General features: G+C 40.5%; 1 protein-coding gene across 4 annotated transcripts in view; it reads right to left on the minus strand.

Annotated features, from left to right (window-relative positions):
• The window catches only part of Hpse2 (heparanase 2 (inactive)), a 574,766-nt gene that overhangs the window by 219,289 nt on the left and 333,449 nt on the right, over positions 1-22,028 (minus strand). The window lies entirely within an intron of this gene.

The raw sequence follows: 22,028 nt of genomic DNA on the forward strand, positions 1-22,028 counted from the left end.
AAAAAGCAAAAGTTCTAATACTCTTAAAGTCTGCACTGTGCTTGACTGACAGTAAACGTGTCAAGGTACAAGGCCACAAAAGACCAGCTGTTCAGTCTGAAAACACACACGATATTTCACTCTAGTCCACATTTCTAGTGTTTTGAGAATGGATATTCTGTAACCATTTGGGCTTATGTTCATTATCAGCTTAACCACAGAAAACAGTGACTTGACAGCAAACGTCTCATATCTCCCGCATTCCTCTGTTTACTACGGCCCCCATTTGGCCCCCCATGTCCATTCCCATTCATTAGCTAATGCCCATGTCTTCCTGATTCTCCCCACCCTGCCAATCATATTCCTCTATTACCACCATCAATTTCTCTCACTCCTGTAAGCCTAAATCAGCTTTCAAAACCAGAAAGTGTGCTGCAAGTTTGTGTCTTCTAGATGTGACAGGGAAGCTACCCACTAGATCTTAACAATATGGCTGCTAAATCAAGAATAGAATGGTGACTGTAGCAGGTGACATGCCAATGTGAATGGGCAGAGGTTCCTAGGGCCCTACCTCCACAGGAAATATTATAATCCCTGAGACATGGCTGCCAAGAGAAGAAAAATTTGTCTTCCCAGGAATGAGCCCCTAAATGGCTATCAAACTGCGTGTTGCCCCCTAAAAATATACACACAAGCTGCATTAAATGGATCAAATGCATTTATATATGCACTACATATACATCTAACAAGTAGAATTTTTAAAAAGAAGCCTTGAATTTGAAAGCAAGCATGGGAGTGACACAGGGTTGGGGGAGGAGAGGCAGGTTTAGAAGGAGGGGATGGAAGGAGAAATGACATGATTATATTTTAATAAAAAATTAAAGAAAAATAGAAAAAAGAAATTCATTCAAAACATTTGATGTAAGGGACACGGAGGAAACCTGCTCTTGCATCTGGCGCTCCCACAACTCAACAGTGGTCACTCATGGGAACTAGTGGAGGGACCTCCAGGCCGGCTCAGGGCAGATATAAGAAAATCCAACAGGAAACTTTTACAAAGAAAAAACTTAAAACTTTTCAGTTTTAACTTGAGACTTTTTTTTCAGTTTCCCATTGTCAGGAAGGTGAAACTTACTTGATAAAATAGGCTAAGAAATTGGCCAGATAAAACATATTTTAATGAAATACTACTAACATGTAAGACCATTGGCACACCCACAACTGAGTGCTTTGTTTTAGATAAAATGATTTTATCAAGAGATTCCCTGACACCTGGAAATTACCACAGGTGACCTCCAGTAGTTTGACTATCAAAGAATCAGCAGAGGTCCATGTGAAGTCCTTTAATACATGTGACACAGAAAGTTAATGATGTTGACATAAAAATATTTCTTCATCCAAAATCCTTACAATCTATCATTTATACAATGACAGGTACATGTATTTACAAGTGCTAGTTTTATTCATAAAGTTGCCATAAAATAAAGTTATAATAGAAGGTATCAAAATTTAATATAAATGGATGATAGTCACTTTAGATACATAGATTGCTTTTACTTCGCCTTTTTCTGGAACGTATTATGTGCACATAACAATGTTTCATGTATATTAGGTAAATACAGATCAAACACAAAACATTTCAATCTGAGATTTCATAGGTTGATGGTTCAAAGTAAGGAAAAAATAATCTACAAAAAGATCAATTCAAGATAAAGAACTGTTAAGAGTTTTCTTAGAGTTTAAAGTTTTTACATGAGGTAAACATTGAGAAGTAGAATGTTAATAGTTCGGCCGGGCAGTGGTGGCACATGCCTTTAATCCCAGCACTTGGGAGGCAGAGGCAGGCGGATTTCTGAGTTCGAGGCCAGCCTGGTCTACAGAGGGAGTTCCAGGACAGCCAGGGCTACACAGAGAAACCCTGTCTCGAAAAAAACAAAAAAAAAAAAAAAAAAAAAAAAAAGGTTCAAGAAAAACGTTATTCAGGACGATTTTAATTTTGGCTTCTTCCATGAAGTCCTTCAAGCCCAGCACTGAATCCTTCAGATAAGCTAATTATCTCGTACACATCCATTTATGCCTTAAGGTCATCTTGAAGAGGTCCTACAACCCAAATAATTTGTATTATATAAAAGTGCATGTAATGAAATGAAAATATAAAAATAAAAGAGGCCAAAGAGAGACGAATACAATAATTTTGCTAATTTAAGAAATCCACTTTAAAGCACATTAGAGAAATACATGTATGTGAGTGCAGAGAATTTCAGTAGATGCTTAACAAACATAAATCTTCCTTGGAATATTTTCCCCTTGAGACCATCCAAATAAGTAGATACTTAAAGCTGACTTTCTACTTTCTCCTCCTGAGTGTATTGGTGGCTCAATGTGTCCTGAATTTCACAAGAATGGGATTCTATGGAGCACTAAGAGGCAGTGGAGTTAAGAGGAAGATGTAAGGAAGCATCAATAGGCTTGGAGAATTTCTGAGAGCCAGTGCTCTGAAAGTTCTTGAGACTTCTGTGTCTACACACAATACATAAAAAATTCAAAAGAAGGAGCCGCAGAGCTGGGGAGGGGGAGAGGAAGAGCAAAAACAAAGCAAAACAAAATAAAACAGACAACAAAACCAAACAAATAAAACCTGGAAGTTCGGTCTTTAAGAACCACAAAGAAGAGATGTGCGGTGTTGCCTTCAATAATGAAGAGCAACGGTGGAGGGAGAGGCAGAGGTGGGGGAGGGCCACTGAGCTCATCAGGCAGCCAGACAGGGTGAATGGAAAACTCAAAGACGATGTAGATAGAGAGCAAAGACTAGACTCAATTTACTTAATCTAGTTCTGTGGTAATAACAGAACTATTAGAAAAATAAATCGAAAGTATAAGAAGTTTATTTTCTTAAATTCAAGATGATATAAAACCTCTTTCTCTTAAAACACCATTTCTGCCGGGCGGTGGTGGCGCAGGCCTTTAATCCCAGCACTTGGGAGGCAGAGGCAGGCAGATTTCTGAGTTGGAGGCTAGCCTGGTCTACAGAGTGAGTTCCAGGACAGCCAGGGCTACACAGAGAAACCCTGTCTCGAAAAACAAAAAAACAAAACAAAACAAAACAAAACAAAAAACAAACAAAAAACCCCACCATTTCTTCAGTCTTATTGAACGTACTGGGGATGGATAGATAAATATCCATGAGATAAAAATCACTGATGACTTCTCTGATGCTTCTTAGGATTCCACACTTAAGACACAAACCAGACAAAGAACAATTCAATAAACAGTCAAAATAGAATAGGACACACACTTATTTAAAAATATTGTTGAGCACCTAGCACTATGTACTAGGAAACTGCTTTTCTCTCATTTTCTCTCTAGACAGAAGCAAAGCAGGCAACAGTCCTTGCTCTCTTCAAAGCACACTCAGCATGGCTGCTGGAAGAAGTCACGGAGTGGGAGGAGCCAGGAGCAGCTCCAGTTGGTGTGCCACTCTACAGAGTCATGACTGAGAAAGCAACACTGGAGTAGAGATGGGAGAAAGGTAAGGGCATCAAGTCAAGTGGGCAACTACAGAAGCAATCCAACGCAAAAGCCACGGGGAGGGCAAAGGAAGGACATGCCAGGCATGACCAACGTGGGGCAGGGGGCAGGGGGGAGGGGGGAGAGGGCAGGGGGGAGGGGGCAGTGCAGCTGCTCCAGAATGAGTAAGGATTGTGAGATGAGGTTACACTGGAGCAGGACCAGGTAACAAAGGGTCTCACTGGCTACTGTAACAACTTTGGCTTTCCCCTCCAATGCCTCTGGAAACACTAGACTTTCTTGAACACCGCCCAACTTGCATTTTAAAAACACTGGTGCAGAGGCTGGGGGAAACTCCCAGTCAGTAAAGGGCTCACCATTCGAGCCTGAGGGCTTGAGTTTGGAAGGCCAGCACTCAGCCAAAACACTGGGCAAGGATATACCTATAATCCCTGCACTAAGAAGGCAGAGATGGAAGTTCATGAAGAAGGAAGACCAAAGTGCTTTGGTCCTTCTTAGAAGGAGTAACAAAATACTCATGGGAGCAAATATGGAGACAAAGTGTGGGACAGAAACTGAAGGAGGGGCTGTCTGGAGACTGCTCCACCTGGCTATCCATCCTATGTGCAGTCACCAAAAGTAGACACTGATGTGGATGCCAGGAAGTGCATGCTGACAGGAGCCTGATATAGCTCTCTCCTTAGAGGTCTGCTTGACCCTGAAATATACAGAGGTGGATGCTCACAGCTAACCATTGAACTGATCATGGGGTTCCCATTGGAGGAGTGAGAGAGAAGACTGAAGGAGCTGAAAGGGTTTGCAGCCCCATGGGAAGAGCAACAATACCAACCAACCAGAGCTCCTAGGGTCTAAACCACCAGCCTGGGAGTAGATAGGGAGGGACCCATGGCTTCAGCTATATATGTAGGGGAGGATGGCCTTGTCAGGCATAAGTGGAAGAGGAAGTCCTTGGCCCAGTGAAGGCTGGATGTCCCAGTGTGGGGGAATTTGTGGGTGGGGAGGTGGGAGTGGGGGCACACCCTCATAGAAGCAGGAGGAGCGGGGATGAGATAAGGAGTTCCTGGGTGGGGGGAGAAATGGGAAAGGGGGGTCATATCTGAAATGTAAATAAAATATCCAAGAAAAAAAGAGGAAAAAAAAAAAAAGAAAAAGAAAAAAAGGGAAGACAGAGATGGGGAAACCCCTAGGGCTTATTGGCCAGCCAGTCTAGCTACATTGGTGAGTTCTAAGTTCAGTGAAATATATGTCTCAAAATACAAGGTGGAGAACAATTTAGGAAGATATACCATTTGGACCTCTAGCACCTGCACACAGATACACAGGCACACATATAGACATATACATAGACACACACACAGATACACACAGACACACACAGACACACACACACACACACACACACACACACACACCAAACCACTGATGTGGGCTGAGAGAGACCGTATGGGTAAAAAGAATAAGCACATGCTTATACTTGGCCCAAAGAGTTTAAGATCCTGGAGGCTGATGAAATCTGTGCTCTGTTAGAACATCCCACCATTCTTTGATAAACTACATTTCTCATGTCCCCAAATCATTACAGGCTTATTGATTCTGTCTGCTATGTCCTTTCACCTCATTTCTTCACTCGTCATAGCAAGATCAGTGTTTCCTGTGTGGGAATTTCCGGCTTGCCAAGTAGAGACATTGCATCTCTGTTCTGCTTTGGCTCTTTATCTGTTTCTACTATAGCAATTAGCTAACCAGGCTTATTGTTCAACTCTGCCTTTCTCTCTCAAGGGAGACTGCTCTCCCCTTTTAGCATCAACTCAGTATCGGGTGCATAATAAACCTTAATGAATGCCTGACTTAACAGGTGCCATTTTGAACCAGTCAATGCCATTCACTATTTGTGCCCCAGCTCTCCAACCTCAGCCATCACGGCTCCCTGTTTATTTCCCGTAGATCATGTCTATTGCTCACATTGTTATATGCATTCAAAAATAGACTCACTGTTTTAAGTTTCAATCTAGGGTGAACAATGCCACTGAGCCCTAGGTAGTCATCTGACAGAGGCTTTAAATGGAGTAAAAGCAAGAGAATGAGAAAAATGTGAATGAAAACTCAGAGCGAGGGACACTGAACAGACTCTGCCTATTGACATTCAGAGATTTACATCAGTTAAACTTGAAACCATTTGGCTTGGTAAGTACAACCAACAGGGGGGCATTTAATTGTAGCAATTAAGAGAGAGAAGTCTGAAAATTGCCTAGGAGAACATAGCCATTTTGAAAGGGTGAAGATAGCTTTAAACTGGAGCTAATGTCTCCAGGTTAGTCAGGGTAATGAAACCTTAACTAGGGTATAAAGAACTCAGCATAAACGCCTGCATTTAACCAAGGCTGTTGGACGAGAATGAGATTTTGGAAATGTCTGTGAATAAAAAATGACAGCACTATCAGAAGACTCGGGGCTGGAAAGTAATTGTCGCATCAATCATTTTAACTAGATTAAAGGGAACACTGAGTGCCCATTGAGTACAGCGGGTCTTCTGGATCCCATTAGGAACCATCTCAATGATGACAGGAGGGAGTCACAGGAGACCCTGACATTAGAGAAGAGGCCAATACTGCTTTTAGGAAATGTGCTCCTAAAACAAGTTTCCAAAAGCGTCAATAGTAATTCTAGAGAATAATTTGGAATATCTATTAAAAATGTAAATGTTCCAAACACACACACACACACACATACACACATTTATGTAAGTACATATATTTATATAAACACATGCACATATATGTCTAGGCATCTCTCTATATATTATTTCTTAATATACACATATAAATTTCTAATATGTACACAATAGTAAGAATTATTCTAGAAACAATGAATTTCTAGCATAAAATGAAGATTCCTAACACCAAGATCTTGGTCTGTAATTACCATTTCCTAACAAAACCTGCTAGGGTTTCTTGGAGGAATGGCTGCTATGGCAAGGCTAGAGATCGTGTAAGATGTACCTTGGATGTGGTGATAGAATTTAAGGAAGTGACTAAGCATGATGGAGGTGCATAAAGAGCTCACAGCAGCCGACTGGAAGAAATCCTTCCTTTCAGGACCAAAGCTGAGAGAAATTTGACAAAATAAAAAATATTATATGTGGGGGCACGATTCTGTCTTGACAGAGAGCCTGGGACACAGTTCCTGCCTCACATCTATCCACACAGCGTCTAGAAACACTGCTTTTGAGACTGGATATGGTATGAATGCTACAGCATGGGGCTCTCTGTTTTTTCCAGCTACTTGCCTCATGTAGTGTGTGGATCTTTTCTACTGCTCAGTCTGCTACTCTTAGAGGCTTTTTCTACCAACATAGTCAAACTTAGTAACATCTAAGGGAAACTCCATCACTTGACAGGAGCCACCCTTCTTGTCATCAGGGTAGCCATACTGGATCTCACACATTCTCTGTTGTGTGCACATGTGCCAGAGTCATTAGACTGTCCCTAATCCTCTGTATCCCTGGGCACAGTGGGTCACTGCTATGGCAACATGGGTCCATATCGATAAAGTATAGCCAAAGAAACTATGGGTGGAGGACACAATGCTGTTCCCGATATATCCACTAAACAACTTCTATGCCTAAAACTTGGAACAATGAGTGTGGGGGAGACTGTAAGAGCCAGAGGACCAGGGAGGCTGCTGTGAGACTGTGTCTCCTAGAAGTGATAGGGAAGCTAAACCATGGCGCTTCAACAATATGACTGCCAACAATAGGACCTGGATGACGACAACACAAACAGCCATGCTGTCAGGGAGGGGGGGAGTCTCACAGGGCCCCACCCTTAGACAAAGAACTACAGGCAACTAAGGATTGCTGAGAAAGGGAGAATTTGTCTCTCTCCAATTTCAAGTGGTCAGCCCTGATTTCATACACAGGCAAGCAATACCAAATGGACTCAGCAGGTTGTATTTATATATTTATGCACATGTGTACATACATGTGTAACAATAACTATAAAAGAAAAATAGACCATTGATTTTTGAGAGGAATGAGGGGGCCCTAAGGACAGGTAAGAGGGAGGAGAATGAAGGAAATGATGTAATTATATCTTAATTATAATTTAAGACTTTAAAAATATAATAGTAATAGCATGGTGGAGTCTGACTTCTAGGCATAACGACATGATCCTATGCATACGTGCATACATGTATGTACAAGTGCAGCACTCAGATCTACACACAGCACGACTGAGTGACTGCTCCAAATGCTGCTCTTCTTCCCTGAGCACTCAGCTCATACTGAGTCTCACATTCCATGGCCACTCTGTACCCAACAACTGAGCACTGACACTAAGAAGACTGAAGTACTTTCATCTGCATACGCTTAAAGACTATTTCTACAGAAAAAAAAATTGGCTTGAAAACTCCATACAGGCCTGGCAGAACCTTTTTTGGGACTGTACTACAGTCTCCTCCACTGCTGGTCTCCTTTCCCTCTCTACACAGATATTGAACTGGCCTGAAGTCTTTCTTCCCATCAACTCTCCACTGCTACCATTCAGTTTCTGGAACATCCAATCCTATCTTGATGTCTCCTGCTTAGGAAAACTAAACTATTGCAAATGAGAGTGGAAATGGTCCGAGGAGACAGGTAGTGAGGTATGAGTCTGGAAATGGCTAGCGTAGCAGCCAGAAGAGAAAAGGAAGGTTGTCTTGAATAGGTAAGTGGCATGCATTGAAAATTCCTCACAGAAGGTGACAGCAGAGGTGGAGGTTTGAGAAAACACCCATGTGGGCAGATGAATATAGTTTTAATAATTTAGGGGTTGAAAATATATTGGAGGGAATGTCTACAAAGAGAACGGAGTTTTAGGTTATACAAAGTTGACTTGAGACCTTGAATCAAAGCGGTAAGCTGAGTGCAGTAAATATGTAACTAAGAACATGTGGTGAGTGAATAAATGCAGCTAAAAGGAAGTATGGAGAGCTGGATACACACAGGTCTGCAGAGGAGCTTGAATGTGAATCAAGTCTGCTCTGTTACACTGCCAACAGTTTGGTAGAACCACCCAAAACTCTAAAATATGGGTTAGGGGCATCTGGTTGGATGTTTCAGGTATTTGAAGATAATGCCTCACTGAACACCAAATGTTTTCAAGGTGGCTTCCTAGTAAGAGGTACTACCCACATTGAGTTAGAAACTGCTGGGGATGCTCCTCCCATTCAAGGCAACAGATAGATAAACCCATGGCAGTTGTCCCCACTAGTGTCCTTTCCAATGGTTAAATAACCACAACAGAATTAGAATCCTTCAGCATAACCCAAGTAAATAAATAAAAATAATATACAGCCAAAGAGTTATGAGAATTACCAGGAGGAGACAAGGATGTCCTCCTGGAACTATTTTGAAGGCATTTGATTAAGAAATGGAATTTTAGATTACTTTCTTAGATATAAGAGTTAATGTCCTGACAAGAATCATTGGAGATGAGGCAAAATTAATGCTACTGTCATGTTTAGAAGCTTAGGAAGAGTTATGAACAGAGAGCAAAACAGAAGTGTCCCAGTTGCACTAACAGATGATCCAGGGAGATCTGGGGGTCTGAGAGACATGCCCATGCTCAAATGGCCATAAGAAGTCCAGAAGACAGTCTGGGGAGTATGTGACAGAGAAATCTAAAGGATAGTGTAGTAGTTACATGTGTATAACTGTAACCTAACACTTGAAATGAACACCGTAAATGGAAGATTTTTACATTTTTATTTTGGGTGGTGATTACAGAGATTTCAAATCACAGCTCTAGACTCAATTAATGTAAGGCAGGATGTAATGGTAGAAGGAACTTGTGAAAGAAACTGTTTACCTCCTGAGGAACAAAGGAGAAGGGACCAGAGACCATCAGAGTCACACTCCGTGAGACTTACTCTCTCTAGGCAGGTCTCACCTTCTAAAGTTCCCACAATCTCCCTAAACAGTGCCACAAGCTGAAGACAGAGTATTTAATGTATGAGTCAGTGAGGGAACATTCCTCATTCAAACCTTAGTTGCCACTATTCACCAAGGCTGGTATGAACACCAGACCACTAACACTGACAATGACTTGTATCTACAGGCAAACTTTGGTCTTGTCAAAACCATGAAGATGATTTGGGAAGGGGTTAGGCGAGGTGGCAGATCCAGGGGTTGATGCTTACTTTCTAAAAGCCAAGTGCTTGGCAAAGTCAGAGGGACACCAGCTGAGCTTGACGGTCAGAGACTTGTGGAAAGAGCAAACCATGACATCCTTAGCAGCAAATACACAGACAGAAATATGGATCCGTATAATTAAGGGCTACACTTATCCCCCAAAAGAAACAAAACCCAAAATGGATCAGTGGGTTTGAAGGACAGTTCCCCTAATGAGACATTTCAATCACTTGGTAGTTCCTGGAGCAAAACAGATTTTCAGATAGCAAATCTTTTAACTGAAGAAATGGTCAGGTCTTTAGGAGAAAATTGTAAGCTTATATACTAAATTGAAGAAAAGAGACTACGCAGACACCGAGAGGGATGTTTAAACAGAGTGGGCCGTGATACTAGGAAAAGAGAAGTACAACCATGATGCTTGTTTCCGAGTGCAGCAAATATAGAGGTATGTAACAATAAAGTTCCAGAAGTATGCCTAATTAAAATGAGATGTCTACCATTTGTTGATTAGTCTGATTCAATCAGAATGGATGTGAAAAAGAGGTGCTTCGTGCCTTGAACACTGCCACAAAATGTCAATCATCCGTATTGGAATTCTAGAGCGAAAGTATCATTAGTAATGTTGCCTTGGAGAGTTATTGCTGAAAACTGAAATTCTGAACAGTGTTCAGTTCTGTGTTGTTTTTTCCTGTGGGTGTGATCATTGGATATTTTGGAGCAGATCCCGAGAGCACTAAATGAGAGACAAAATAATTCAACATTGGTGCTCTGATCATCTTTTACTAGCTCTCTTTGGCAAGGCTAATGTTTGAGAGAAATGTTTTTATCTGCTCCACATGTCCAACAGTGATTGTGATTGGGAAAAGCAGAGGCTAGAGAGCCACAGCTATTAGAACAATCACTACCAAAAAAAAAAAAAAAAAAAAAATCCCAGTATGTAGAAAGATTTGGCCAGTCTTGCTCTTGCCTCTTGGCACTTGTATGTCTTTGCTGGTGTTACACATATGGGAGAAAGCTCCTAAGCCAGCTCTCTGCACAATTAGATCAGAACTCTGGTGATGACTCAGGGTCCCAACTCATCCCGACCCCCACTCACAGCTAATTGCATCCTCTTTGCTTTTGCGAATTGTGGTGTTGGTGGGTGAGGCATTAGACTGGCCAGGGAAAGCAGCAGGGCAGATGCTGCAAGTTTAAGTGAAATCAGGTGTTGCCTTCCCCAAAGTGAGGTCTGGAAAATGTCAGCTGTTAAGTAATAGGTATTGGCAGCCAAACACTCAGCCTTTCCCACTTGGGCTCAGTCTTGCCTCTCCCTACCAGAAGTACTTGGGCTTTCTTTCCCCCTTTCTCACATTGCTTGATCTTTTTTATCTCTTTAGAGTTCATCGAAGAAGAATTTCCATTTTGTAGATTTTCATCTAACATGATTCTAAACATGTTAGAAATTAGAGGGTTGTAGATAAAGGCATGTGCAAGGGCCCCGACACTCTCTAGCACTGATGATGTCTGAAGCTCCACCTGTGGAGATAGTACAAAGGATTTTTTGAGGAATGGGGAGAACAACTGAATCCTGACAATTTTCAGAATCCAGCAGAAACACAGCACCAAAAATTGCTAAAGTCAAATTATCCCACAGAGTTGTGAAAACATCTCAACTTTCATTGTCTTCTGCTAAGTCTGTCTCGAGCTGCTCTACTGCAAAATTGCAATCCAGACTGTAGAACCATACACATGTACATGGACGACTGATTTATGATTATCTCTATTGTGTTTGGTTGGTCAGCATAGCATGCCTCCACATACTCTAGGACTGAACCAAGTAATAGTGTGGGCAGGTCTGACAGTCCCATCTTCATTGACGAATCTGTCTTACCCTTGGATCCACCTCACATTTACCCTGCTGAAACACGAATCATTGAAAACATGACTGTTAGGTTAGTGTCACTGACTGATGCTGTAGTCTATCTGGGGCAAACACAATCTATAATGAAACCCAGCAAAACTGGGTTTAGTTGATGCCTAGGGAAAATGTTAATGGAACAACTTCAGAATTTAAAATTCTGACAAACTAAACAGCAACCAAAAGGAAGGATTCTGGATCTTAACTAAGAGTCTTCTATGCCCAGCTCTTTTCATTGAATACTGCATCTGCACAGTCTCACCTGTCTCAAAGGCTTTACCTTCTATCTTTAGCTAATATTCTAAATCAACAGTGAAAGTTAAAGAGCCAGTGACCTGTCCAAAATCCACATCTACCATGTCAAGTAGCTTTATCTAAATGTCCCGTGTGAGTTTCAAACCATACATGTAAAACAATTTCAGAAACCAACACAGTAAGCTTAGTTCTCAATCTAACTCCCTGAGTTGATGAATGTCAGCCATGTCTTAGTAATTTGAAATTATTACATGTTCCTGCCTGTCTGTCCTCTACCACAGCTATAGTTAGTCATAGCATCCATCTTCTAACATCTTTCCCAGATTGGACCTCAGGTCTTACCGCTACAATGCAGATTCAACCCACTAAATTCTTTACCCAAAGGCTTGACTTGCATGCCCTCCTCTTAGCATCCTTCAAATCTGTCTCTATACTGAAGCTTATCCATACATCCCCTAAGTAGAATCCCTGCTAAGCAGTTACATAGAATCTAACCATAAGGAAACACTCTTACAAATTTATATTTGGAGATATTCTACAGGAAAACTAATCTGTGTTCTTAAAAAATATAATAAAAAATGTGAATGTGACCAAAGACAAAATATAATTGGGGGAATCTGTGGTAGATTTAAGGAAAACTAAAGGTAAATAGGACCCTTTTGGGTATCTAAGATTGGCAGGGTGGGAGGTGGGTTAGCTACCATTCATCTTATTGTGCTAATTGGGAAAGCATATAATACCAGCTGTCTATTGTGTGACAATGGATTAATAAGTTATATATTTGTTAAGTGCCAAGTCCAAAAAATACTCAGGACAAATAGCTAACTGTGGTGCCTACTAGCCTGCTAAAAGTACATGCTGGCTTCCAGGCTCTCTTAACAGGCAAATACCTCTAACCGAGCCTTTGGTGGGATCCTGGCTCTACTGCCCCGCCCCTACCATAAATGTCTCCAGTTCATGGGCTTCTCTTTCCCAGCTCCTTATTTTTAGATAATCGAGCCACTTCAGCCATGGGCTCACCTGCTCCTCTTTGTCTTCCTCTTTTGGTCTCCTTGACCAACATTTTCTTTTTCAACGTCTCTTCTCTTAGTCTCCCCCCCACCCCCCGAAAAGTCAAGTCCACTCTGCTGACCATGTTCAGTAGCATTTCTCTGGATTCTTCCTCAAATTTATAATATAAACCTTCCCCTCAACTATATCTTGGGGTGGTTATGTTCCCATTTTATACTTATACAGTATGGTATTATATACTTATACAGTGATGGTATTACAGTTATTAAAAAGAATACTCTTATTAATAGGAGGTGCATTTAGTATTTAACAAAAATGTAAATAACTAAGAAAGAAAATGTGGCAAATTGTAAGCAATTGATGGAAACTTGTATTTTAGCTTTTCTCATAGTTTCAGTATTTCAGAATAAAACTTTGTGGAGGAAAGAAAAGGAAAAGGAGGAAGTGAAGAATGAAGTGAGAAAAAGAGAATTTAAGGGAGGGAGGGAGGGAGGGAGGGAGGGAGGGAGGGAGGGAGGGAAGGAGGGAGAAAAAAAAGGGAAGGGAAGGGAAGGAAAAGGAAGGGAAAAGAAAGAGATAAGAGAGAATATTACTAAACTGAAACTTTCCCCAGTAGATAGATTCCTATATGAAAAAATAAGAGGATTTCTTGAAGATTAAAAAAAAAAGAAAACCTAGAAGTATACAAAATTATGCATACTTATTACATACACAAACTTAATCAAGAAGTATTAAATAATCCAAATATATCTAAAACAGTTGAAGTCATGATAGTCTCTCAGCAAAGGAAACTCAAGGATTGGGAAACTTTTACTTATGAATTCCAATCATATCGTTAAAGAAATTTCAGTAACCCAAATGCTTCCTCTCTGAGGACCAGAAGATGCCATGAAAACTTCCAAGGGAGAGAGGCAACCAACACTCCTCCCTAGCATGACATAACCGTATGGACGCATTAGTGGCATGAACACCTTGGAGGTAACCAGTGGCTCTCCAATTGTACTTAAGACCCACTCAATACAGGGGAACTCTATCTGGTACTAGAAATCAAGCTAACTACTAAGTGTTACCGAAGCCAAAAATATTGGAGAAGAATCTACAACCACTACTTAACTAAACTACCACAATCCATAATAACAATCTAAACATTTGTCCTTATACCAACAGATACACAACAGTGTAGTCTCCAGCACTCATCAAGGAAACTTCTCTTTGCAAAAGATGGAAACCACTACAAAAAATCACAACCAATCAAAAGGCAGAACTGTGGAGTCCCCATCCCAGTGGACACACAACACACCTGCACCCAAAGCTCAGGAAACACTGTGGAAGAGGGGCACCTTTAAAACTCCCATCAGGAGAGTTGTCAGATTGTGTGTCTAGTAATGTCAGAGGATACACCTATAAAGTCTCACCAACATGATTGGCCATGACATGGCTTGAATAAGGGTGGCATCAATAAAAATGGCAAAGTGGGTGTGGAAAATACCATGCGGTCTCAACCCTACACAAAGAACTTCAGGCAACCAAGAAACACTGAGAACAAGGAAACAGTCTTCCCTGGGGAAGAGTTCACCACTTGGTTATTCAACACCAAAGAGTCTGCCTTCAAAACATACATACAACTAACATTGTACAGGTCATATTTAAGAATGTACATGGATATACATATATCTATAACAACAAAAACCAGGTCATAAAATTGAAAGAGAACAAGAAAGAGTATACAAGAATTACATATATACATTGAAGGAAGAGTATACAAGTTTAGAAGGAAGAAAGGAAAGGGATGAATTATAATCTCAAAAATAAAGACAAGTAAAAAAAAGTATTTAACTGTGTCATAGGTGAATGTAATGTACTTTTATTTTTATTAATTTTCACTTCTGGTTACCCTCTCTAAGCCTCCTTTCTCTAGAACTGAAGTCCCTCTTCTCAACAAGTCCTCCTCACTTCCATGTCTTTCTGTGTGACCCATTGAGCGCTATTAAGGTTTCCTATATAGACGTGGGTAGGATCTTATGCACTGGGACCCGGAAAACTTTATTAACAGCAACCTGACTTTTCTACAAAAGTGCTAAAAGCACACAAATGATGCTGGGAAAACTAGATATCTACATGTAGACTTCCTAAATAGAACTCCAATTAATTAGGAAAGAAGGTTGAAAATGTATACATAGGGTCTCATCAATTTTAAAAAGCTTGTGCACAGCAAAGGGGACTATGGGCCCCTGAAGGGGCGGCCAAGAGAAGGAAAGAAAACCTTTGCCAGCTGTACATCTAACAGAGGCTTACTTTCTAGAATTTACAAAGAACTCAAAACCAGACAATCAAGCAAACAAACAATCCAATCAACAGAGGTTGGAACTGAACAGAGTTCTAAAATAATTAATCAATTAGCTAATTAATTAATTAGAAAAAGGAAATACAAATGGCCAATAAATATTTTAAAAAGTAATCAACATCCTAAACCACCACAGGGATGTAAATCAAAGCTCCCTGCAATTCTCTCATTGCAGTCAGAATGACTATTTTCAAGAAAACAAATGACAACATGTGCTGGCAAGTGTGATGGGAAAGGGGAAACCTAGTTTATCACTGTGGGTGAGGGTAAACTAGCACAGCCACCATGGAAATCAGTGTGCATACCCACCCTCAGAAGATGGTTATGGAAGCAACCAAACACTTTCTGATTGGACCTAAGATGTATTCCATGAGATAGAACCCATACCTGGTCCTGTTAAAGGGGCCAGGGACCTCTGGGTGGATGATTCCTACGTCCTGGAGTGGAATAAAATGCTATTACCCTGCTAAATAGACAAAGGATTAAAATGACTCCTGATGATTTATTTTTATACTCAGAGATCAGAACATCTCTCAAGCCTCATCAGAGAAGCTTCTCCTTGAAGACTGCAATAAACACTTGACTCAGCTGGTCGAAGTGCAGCGAACTAAAAGACTGTGGAGTGCTCGGCCCCAAAGGTTAGAAGAACATCACACCCTTCCACCCAGGGCTCCAGGATTTGAGAAAGACAGGGTAGGAAGATTTCAGAACCAGAGGTGGCATATATATTAAATGGGTATTTTCCAGAAACAACAGGGAAGTTGCCCACTTGAAATCACAGTGATTGTGACAACATACACTAACTTTGCACAAGTTTAAGCCAGAAAAATTCCAGTGCACAGAACTGTGAAGAACATGTAGAAGGAAATGAATGGATCCAAGAATCAGGATGACGTAGTGACAATGATTTTTAGGGGTCAAAGTTGTCACAATAACAAGAGGGTATGGTATCAGATATTGAGAAGTGAGTAAGATAGATACAGGGGATTTCAGAACAATCCTGTAGTGACTCTGACATTCTGAGTTTAAAACAAAGCCTTTAAATGCAGAAGGACACAGGGACAAGCCAACCACAGCTAAACTAGGTGGGTTCTGGGGGTACCAAATCAGATGTGGCAGGACATGCCTGGCCACAAGGTGGCACTCACAGCCCCTCTTTTCCTGAATTTCTGTCAAACATTCACCAAGGTTTTACTGTACTAGAACAAAGAAATGACCTTATGTCACACCGCTTGCACATAGCACTGCTTTTCTTTTAGGGCATGGAATCTAATGATGCTGAAGTTCACTGGAGGGTCAGGGTGAGCACAAGGATTTGGAAAAGGGAGCAAATGTGATGCTTTTACAGATTCTCAATACAAAACCCGAACAAAGGAGTTGACCATCAGTTAATGGCCAAGGAACTTCAAAGGTTGGAGAAGGGTTGGAGAGGAAGCTAGATTGCCTGCTGTGGAGGACTGAGCATGTGCTGGGAAAGTCAAAGTAGTAAATACAGGTCGATCACACACCTGCCTGAAGAGGAAGAGGGAAAGCAGGTGGGCTTTTTTTCTATGAGCAGCCATTTCTAAATGAGGCTTTCTTTAGCTTACATATCTTTCAAATATTTAAACTAATACTTGTTAAATAATAACTGTTTCACAGAAAAATTAGCTTCATGAAGCGAATCAAACTATGAGGCAGGAAAGATGGCTCAACAGCCAAGACCACTGGCTGCTCGCCAAGGCAACTCCAGTTTGGTTCGCAGCACTCACTGGCGGCTTGCACCTCCCACCCCACTGGATCCAGCACCTCCTTCTAGCCTCCACAGGCACCCGTATGTCCATGCAGGCAAGACACTCAAACCAAATCTTTAATTAGCAACTACAACTGCAATCCAGATATACCTCTACGTAACTAAACATCTTTTAGTTTCTCAGTATTAGAGAACTTATTTATTTTCACGTGTCACATCTGTGTTTCACCCAGTAATATCCACTGATATTCACTTAATGTATAGCTAGACAGAAATATACATAGGTCAAAGTTTCCTTAATTTCATATTCCTTTTACTGTATTCTTTGTACTTGTTTTGTTGTTCAAGATTTCCACTTAGATGATAAATTGAACTTTGTTTTTATTTAATTGTTTCACATTTTAATTAATTAATTAATTAATTAATGTGTTTATTTATTTGGTATATACTACAGTGTCCTTGTTGAGGTCAGAGGACAATCTCCTACAATGTGGCTTCGGGGGACTGATATCAGGCTACCAGGCTTGGCAGTAATCGCCTTTGCCTGATGAACCATCTCACTGGCTCTTTCCTTCCAATGTTTCCAGCATGCCAGTGGTTCTGTGAGTCAGTGTATTTTGAATATTTTCCATGGTATTTCAAATACAAACTAGTTAAAGGTTAAAAAAGAAAATTCTGTGCCCATTTTTTTGGGGGGGTATGTAGGTGTTTATGAAAAAAATAGAGCCTCAATAAACAATTAAAAATAATTTCCCTTTTAAGTGATAAATGGGTTTTTGTTTTTTATTTGTTTGTTTGTCTCTTTAAATCATCAAGATGAAAATAATGTGATCATCATCTGTAAAAAAATTCTTTTTATTCCTTTTTGGCATAAACAAGAGGGGAATGAAGACAACTTTAGCTTTGTTCTTCCCATAGATTCCCCATCCATGATGTACACAAAAGAGAGCAAAGAGCTTCTTCTACAGACACATCACCAGTAACTCCACACAGACCAAACAAAAGAGACCAGCAAGCTTGTTTTGTGGCTAGGCCTCCATGGGAAACAGCCTTCTTACTGAGTTGGAAAGAATAAAGGGTATGTTTGAACTCACAAGTGCCTGAAAACATCATGTCTGCAAAGTGTGGTTGGCATTTTTATGCATTTAAAAGAGTCTAATGAAGCCCAGCTCCATCCAAATTCCTACAAAAGCCGAGAAATGGAAAGGGTTACTGCCACCCAGGGGTCAGAGTGTGGTTACTGCCCCAACCAGCTGTACAAAGGAGACCTGTCATTTACAGATAGCTCCAAAGACTGTACAAAGGAGACCTGTCATTTACAGATAGCTCCAAAGACTTGCATTAGTGGGAACACTATGAAGACTGGCCCTTGCCCAAAGAATTTACTCTAAGAGACATTTAATATGGAGTAAATACAGCCTCAAAGAGAACAGCTTTGAAGGAGAGCTTTGAAAGGTCGGAAGAAGAAGAAATGAGGAATGTTGTTACTTAGTGCCTTTATTAAACAAATGCTTGCCTTAGCTCTTCTCCAGCACATCTCAAAATGTGGTAAAGTAATAATGACATGCCTACTTCACAGACAAAAAATAAGTTGGAATGTGAAATTTTTCATTAGGATGAGCCCTCGGGCCATGGGTTGCTTCAAAGTATGTGAATGCCCCATTCCCACCAGCCTGAAGATGCCTCTCTTCTCATGGACATATCCACTGCTCCATGAATGGTCCAGACTTATTTAGATTTCAGATGTTCTTCTTTAACTGTGAAGCAGTTAAGCTTGGAAACTTTCTCTCCAATCCTTATGTTTCAGCCCTTTGTTCAAAGTAGGAAGGAACAGGTCGCTGTTTCAATATGCAAACAAAACTTCAGATATTTGCTCTCTTGGTATCTTAGCCACTTTCTATTACAACATTAATAGCGTGACAGAAAAATAAACTTTAAAAAAGTTATCTATAATATCACTTTTTAAAAATGATTCATTTTCTGTTGCTATTGATTACTGGTCTTTCTACATGCAAATGAATTCATTTATTTTTAATTTTTAACTGTTACTAAGAACCTTCTACATGCCTAGTATTTTTTTATATAGCGAGTTTATTCTCACTCTCATGATTCTACACTCCATGTGGGTAGGACTGGAACACTGGAGAGTCAGAGAGGCACTGGGCAATAAACAAGCAAGATACACTCAGATAATGTTAAGTCCCATGAAGAGGAGAAAAAAGGTTATTGTGACCGAGAACTCTTTTTGTTTGATTAGTCCAACTGTTGTCCTGGGGTGAGGTGTTGAAGTGTCACATTTGAGTACAGCCCAATAATGACAAAAAGTCAGCCAAGAACAGATCTGGGAAGAGAATGCTGTAAGAGAAAAACAGCAAGCACACTAGCTTTGAGGCAAGACAAGCTTGGAACGTTTAAGGAGCAGAAAGCAGGCCAGCACAGATGAACCCTAATAAAAGGGGATGGAGGTAGATAGAACATGAGTTCTCAGAATCTCAGAGCCAGGCCATGGTTGCAGGAGCATGAAGAAAGTGCAAAGGGCAGATCTCTATGACTAATGTTTTTGAGGTTGCCATCCTTTTTAAATTCCTAGTTTCTTTTCTCTTTATTTCTTTATTAGACTTTCATATATCATATAATTAATAAAAATAAACTTTACTAATAAAACTGTAGAATAGACATCAAAGTTAGATACTAATATTAAAATATTTTATACATGTTTTTTGATATAGGGTCTCATTATACTATCACTAACTGGCCAAGAAATCAATATGGAGACAGGCTGGCCTCAAACTCACAAAGATCTGCCTGCTTCTGCCATCCAAGTGCTGGCATTAAAGGCACATGCCACCATGCCCAGCCTTTCCTAATTTTTAGGTCCTCAAAATGTCTTTTAAAGAAATTGCAGTAATCAAATCCAAGATCACACACTCCATTTGGTTCTTACAGCTCTAATTTAGTCTCTTCTCATCTAGAATTATTTTCACCCTCTTGTATGACATTGACATCTAAGCTTTCTACTTAACATCTCCTTTATATTAAATTTGTCTGGTGTTTTTTCAAGATTACATCTGTTTATGCAAGTTTTTAAAATAGACTTTTAAGTGCAGCACATTAGGAGCTACTTACTCCCTGTTACTTTGTTTTATGGTAAGTATCTTTGAGAGAACGAGATTTTGCATGCTTCACAGGAAGAAATCAATACATGTAAATGCTTTAGAAGATAGAAAGATTATGTTAACTTGAAATGTATAAAGGTAAGCTCAGTTAACTAGCCTTACAGGAGGGCTTTCCTTACTAGTTCAATAACTTGAATATAGATAACCACAAGGGAAAGCCAACTCAAGCTACAGGTAAGAAAGGGATGACAGGGAAAAAAAGAGTATGGGCTCTTCATGATGGAGGTGAACGTTGAAAGCTTAAACAAAACAACTCTTCTTTAACACAGATCCATGATGAGAAGTAAAATATACCACACGTCTAAGTAAACAAGTAAGTTTCTTTTACTTAGGGAAAATTAAGAGGAATAGTGGAGCATTTGTGAAGGTCAAGTTACTCTAGATGCCCAGTGCCAATTCCAGATGTAGTGTAGTTTCTGTTATCATAAATACTAACTACAAGGAAGGAAAGAAAGTGTGCTTAGCAACTTTGTCAGTACTAAAAATAGAGAAGGAAAAAAATAAAAACAATAAAGCCAGGACTGGGGAAGGCTTAGTGAATAAAGTGCTTCCTCTACACTGTGGGCAACAGCTCCGACCTCTGGCACTCCAGGAAAGAGGTGCAGTAGCAGATGTAGGAGCCGCCTGTTACCCCAGACCTGGGGGGCAGTAGCAGATGTTGGAGCTGCCTGTTACCCCAGACCTGGGGGGGGGCAAAGACTGGAGTCCCCCAGGCAGGCTGCCCAGGACTGGAGGGCTTCAGCTTCATCAAGAGACCCTGCTTTGGTAAATAAAGTGGAGAGGAATTAGAGAAGGCCACCCAATGTCAACTTAGGTCTCCCACATGTTTACACACCTACATACATACCTATGCTCACACATATACAAAACCACATACCCACATACACACTAACTGCATATATGCAAAAAAAGAAGTCTGTATAAAATATAAGGAAAGAGTGGGCTAAGAAGTGAGTGAGAAGTTTTGTGGCACGACTGTGAATGGTCCATTGCATCACAAGGGTCTGGGGCATGGACCATGTTCATTCTCTTGCTACAGTCTCTTTCTTTAAGTAAGGTATCCACAAATGCGAGCAACTATCTTCCACCTGGCACTCTGCTTCTGTTTGGCGATATTAGTATCACATCCAATCTGCATAACTGTATAGGTGAAGATTCAAACTTGTATCTAGTACAGTTCCTTCAGTTCTAAAGGGAGGAACATGAGGTTCATGAGTGTTAACTGACTGACTAACAATGCTACTCATAAGCAAGCAGCAGTTCAGGCTAACAGCCTCAGGACGGTGGCAGAAGCATAATGAAGATGTCACTAGCAAACTACCAACACCCAGGGACTCTGGGGTCGGAGCACTAGACTTAGAGTCAAACATTGTGTTGAATCTCAGCTCCTTTCTTCTGTGAGGACATGGGCAAGTCACTGCTGCTCTCTATAAAAGGAAAATAATAAAACCCACACCATAAAAATGTTACATTTACAGGCCACAATATAAAAATGCTTTATATACGACATTAAAGAGTGAAAGTATTTAGAACATATTATAAGGCTGGCAAGATGGCCCCGAAGGTAAAAGTACTTGTCCTACAAGCCTGAAGACCTAAGCTTAATCCTCAGATCTGTTAAGAAAACAAACATGTGTGGTGTTACAGTGCTCTTATGGTGTACTGGGCGGCAGAGATGGGAGGTCATCTCAAAGCTGCAGGCCATCTGTCCTGGAATACTCAGCATGGTAGGCTAGCAAGAGATGCTGCCTCAGAAACAAGGTGGAAAAAGAGAATTCACTTCTGAAAGTTATACTCTGACCTCACACCCATGCTGTGGTAACAAGTGCCCTGCCCCATACAGACACATAATAAAATTTAAGGGTTAGAACCTATCATTATGATGATGATCTTACATTTACTACTCGGAAAAAGATAATGGTGTTTTCAAATAACTA

Source organism: Arvicanthis niloticus, chromosome 1 (assembly GCF_011762505.2).
Source record: "Arvicanthis niloticus isolate mArvNil1 chromosome 1, mArvNil1.pat.X, whole genome shotgun sequence".
Classification (NCBI taxonomy): Eukaryota; Metazoa; Chordata; class Mammalia; order Rodentia; family Muridae; genus Arvicanthis; species Arvicanthis niloticus.